Source organism: Lactuca serriola, chromosome 9 (genome assembly GCF_051521515.1).
Source record: "Lactuca serriola cultivar US96UC23 chromosome 9, Lser_US96UC23_V15, whole genome shotgun sequence".
NCBI classification, from domain to species: domain Eukaryota; kingdom Viridiplantae; phylum Streptophyta; class Magnoliopsida; order Asterales; family Asteraceae; genus Lactuca; species Lactuca serriola.
Window position 1 is genome coordinate 111,107,069 of NC_136416.1, and position 4,731 is coordinate 111,111,799.

General features: G+C 33.4%; 1 pseudogene; it reads right to left on the minus strand.

Annotated features, from left to right (window-relative positions):
• Positions 1 to 704: 704 nt before the first annotated feature.
• LOC145076036 (ethylene response sensor 1 pseudogene) lies at positions 705 to 1,511 on the minus strand (annotated as a pseudogene).
• Positions 1,512 to 4,731: the final 3,220 nt, after the last annotated feature.

Here is a 4,731-nt window from a genome sequence, read left to right on the forward strand (position 1 = left end):
TAGTTTCATGTTTTACTCCCATAAATTATTATACATTTTGAAATTTGTATGTAGGATAATGGAAAAGGAATGCCCCATGATGCTATCCCCAATATGTTTGGAGAAGGTTTAGTTATTTATTATATATCCCATAAATATATTGTAGTTAAAGTTTTTGTCTGTACCATTGTCATGTTACTTTTTCTAACATATAAAAATGATGGTTGCAGTTTTATTTAGGAAAAAGCATTGTCATGTCACCACAACAGCCATGAAGAGAATCAAGTAAGAGTTGTTGTTTTAAATTTTTCAATCTTCACTTTTACTAGCAATTTTTTAATTTGTTCAGGAAAATTAGGTAACGTTGCAAATAAAAACTCAAGTAGATCATCCCTACTTATTCTCCTGATTTTAAGGTGGAAAATATACAAAATTAACAAGATGCAGGAAAAAAATGGCGTTTTTGTTGTTATGGAATTTTTTAATTTGCTTCCTTATTAGGCGAATAATAATAATAATGTCCTCTTCTATGTTATTTTTTAGACTTGCCTTGAACATTGCTGCAACCAGCTCAAGTCCCTAATAATTAGCACAGACCTTAAACAAAATGTGGATTAGTAAGTTGATAATCTTTTATATTTGTGAGATATTAATTACTTTCGTTTTTCTCTCAAGTTAATAATAATTTATGTTTTTATATTGGTTGTAGCTACATTGATCAAGTTTCAATTGTTCATGCTAACATACTGGAGATTCGCTGACAATTGAATGGTCCAAATACTGAAGTAGTGACAAAAGAAAAGCTGGCTCAAGATCTTCATGAGTTGATCACGGGCCCGCATGGATTCTTCTAGAATGGAAGCATGAGAAAGAGCCACAGCAACTTGGTCAGCAACCACAGTTACAAGTTCAAGTTCATGGTCACGCCATTTTCTTACACAATTTAAAGGAAGAATCAAAACCATGACAGCGTAGCTTTTTGCAAAGTGATCAGGTCAGTTGTCAATTTCAAAATTAGAGAGGTGTAATAGAGGGACACAAACAACAACCACTTCAGGTGGGATGTAACTCCCAACATGGGTCCTGATTCAAGCTAATGGACAGCTATGAGGGATTCTTATGGCTTCAGCACTATTGAACACCTTTGTGATTATTGGGAGATTAATTGGAACTGTGGATGCAAATGGTATTAGATTGTGTAAAGAGTGAGAAAGCTGAAGGATCATGACTTTTCTTGATGGCATCCATAGAACACATTCTTCAAGATCCAAAGTCCTACAAAGCTCAATCAAAGTAGTTTTCAATATGGTGTGCCTGTCAAGTGTGCTCCTGATTTCATGTGTCAGCATTCTAACACGTCTTCCGGTTTCTTTTTTCTTAATGATTAACCCCATTTCACAATCCAAATATTTAGCTCTTTGCTTTAAGAACAATTCTCTTGTTTTTACACTCAATAGATCGGGTATAATGTGAACAAGCATCAAAGCAATGACACATGACACAAAAGCTATAGAGAGCTTTGCTATAGTCATTACAATAGCAACAGTTTTGGAGTGTGCACACGAGATATCAAAAAATCAGGGATCACTATGGATAAAGAAGAATTCGAGTTTGAACACGAGATCCACACACATAGTTGCACCATTTCCCAAGTAAGTTCAATTCCAGAGTGGAATGGTTGATTTAACTATCTAAATATTTTTAAAGTTTTGCTTTGCTTTAATAATTATTTGTAAATTTGATTTTTGTTTCTTTGTGTTAGGCAGGATTAATATAAGATTAGATGGCACTGGAATAGACTGTAGGTCTCCAATTATTGGAGCTTTTGTTCATAAGGGTAACAGTTTGTTTATTTGGGTTTTGTTCATAAAGGAACAAAGATTATGGGACATTTTGTTTATTTGGGTTTTTTTTGTTCATCTGAATTTTTTGGTCTGTTGAAATTGATGTTTGAACTAGGGTTTGTTTATGTGTGGAAATTAAGTATACCAATTTGGAAAACAATTATTGGTTTTCAGGTAGATGCATATGATTGATCGGTTCAGTTTTGGTTCACAAACGTACACACATGTCCACAAGATATCACACATCACCAAAGGTACTTGCTCCCAATGCATTGTCTATAAAAAAAATAAACAACTTTATATGAATGATATGATTATAATTCGGTAGATTTGTTATAATACAATACTATAATGGGAACAAATGAACATGACAAGTGATTTTGTGTTGTGTTTACAGGGTTGATGAAAGAGAATAGCTTTGGAGTTAGAAGAGGAAAAGAAAGCTCAAGCTGAAAGAGATAAGATGCTGCAAATGCAAGTGTTGCATTCTTCATTTCAATTGTTAGTATGAAACACATAGTAGATTCTAGATGAATGCAAATTTATATATTGTAAGAAATAGAATTATATGACATTAAATTTTATACAATGGATTGTATTTTTTGTATATGGTATTTTATTTCTATTATGAGACATTAAATGCTAATTTATTAAAAAATTAATAAATATGCAAATATATTTTTTTTAAACATTCAAATCTACGATACACAAAAATGTGTGTCATCTTCATTTATGACATAGCCTTTCTTGACAGGGGTTTTAATGATACGCATTGCGTGTCATAAATGCGTGTCGTAAATGTGCGTCATCTATAGATGACGCGCAAAAGCGTGTCGTCTCTCTTATGACAAGGCCTTCCTTGATGCACATTCGCGCGTTGTCTGAGCATTTTATGACACGCGTTGCGCGTCGTAAAAGGCTGTTTTTCTAGTAGTAATACTTTTAGTTATAATTATTATTAATTTGGGACAAAAGGTACTTATTATGTTAGAAATATGTTTTGTAGCAGCGAACACATGCTCAGGATGAAAAGGAAGCAAACGAGGAGCATGAAACAAAAAAAAAACACAAGCTTAGGCAAGAAGAAGAAACAAAAAGTATGTTGTTGGACAGTTTGACCCCTTTTCAGTATTTTGACCATATCTCATGACTCGTAACATTGATTGACGTGCTTGAAAATGACCTGAAAACTAGACAAAATTTTGGATGACTTTCATGTTTTGAGAAAATGATGATTCCCAACGAACATAACGTGGTGGCACCACCACGACGTGGTGAATGGAATCTTTGGATTCTTGACGCTGACTTGGAGAATACAGGATAAACTTCACGACCATGATGTGGTGGTGGTCAACCACAACGTGGTGATCCGATTTTGGTAATTATAAATACTTCACACATTAGGCTGATTTCAGAAGGTAGAGGGCTTAAGGCTACGATCATTTACAAAGAAAGACCCTTCTAAGAACCCTTGGAGAGCAGAATTCGACTAGAGATCAAAGGATAAAGAGATTGGAGCAAGGATTTACACATCTTCATTTGGTTTGCCTAGTTTAATTATCTTTAGCTTATTTTTCCTTTTGTTTATGTGTTTTCTAGTTGTGATAATGGGCTAATAACCCTTGCTTTCATTTAGATTAGATGAACTCTTGATTACTATGTGTTGATTTCTTGTTTGATGGATTGATGAAGTTGGTTTTTGCTTTAAATATTGTTTAATGAATCTAAACCTAGCTTGTTAAAGTTTCTATCGTGATTGCCCTGTCTTAAGATTGTGTAGTTAAATTGCAGTTAATTGCATGAAATTCATTTACCTAGTTGTTTATAATCATTAAATTGATAGAGATAGGATTGGCCATATCCTAATACAGGTGATCAGTTAGTTGCTTAACTATGTTAGAGAGCAGTATTTGATCATAATATTTGCTCGATTACTAGACTAGACCAAAGAATAGTAGCATGTAGATTCTATAATTCCGAGTCCAAATTACCTTTAAAATCAATTTAGTGTCCTTAACTTTCATGATCATTGGGGATAAAGTTGTTAAATTGATTTATGCTAGTTAGTCTGACCATGATGACTAATAACTTTTATTTGGTAACTAGCGGAATTAATCCATTGTATTGAAAGCGACCATAGGAAAAAAGGAGGGATTCGAAGCTAAGCGAGAGTATCTTTTATTCTTGGTTTTAAATCGTCTTTTTAGTCATTAATTAGGTATTTTAGTTTAAGTTTTTCTGAACTTGTAAAATCGGATAAAACCTCCACTCTTAGTTATTTTCTTAGTTTAGCTTTTAGTAGTTATTTTATTAATTAAATATCGTTCCCTATGACCGACACCTGACTTACCCAAGCTATTTTATAATCTCACTAGGTACACTGCCTATAACTGCATAATTTAACTAAATAGTTAAGGTTATAAATTTAAAGCTAGATAGGTATAGAAAGTGCACATCATTTGGGGAATCTGTGTGAAAATTGTACATGTAACCTCTATTTGAGAGCTATGAATAAAGAATACTCCCCTCCAGCTCGTGGACGTAGGTTACATTGATTGAACCACGTAAATATTGTGTCTTGTGTGCTTATAATTTTCCTAGTTATCCGCTTTACTTCCTAACATATCATTTGCATGATAGTTATAAGGGTACTATTAGAGTACGGTATGCTAGTTAACTAGGATAACTCCTTGTTATGCATGTGCAGTGTAGGATACTTGGTGTCATGGTATGATAGACTGATAGGGTCCTGATTATATGATGCCTTTAGGTGTCATAATTAGTTAGGGTAATGATAATATTGATTATTTGTTGAATGACTACCCTAAGAGTTATATGTAGTTAAGTTGGATATCTTGAGAACTCTTGGTTTAATACCTGATAGCATGGTTCTTATTTGATTAATTGC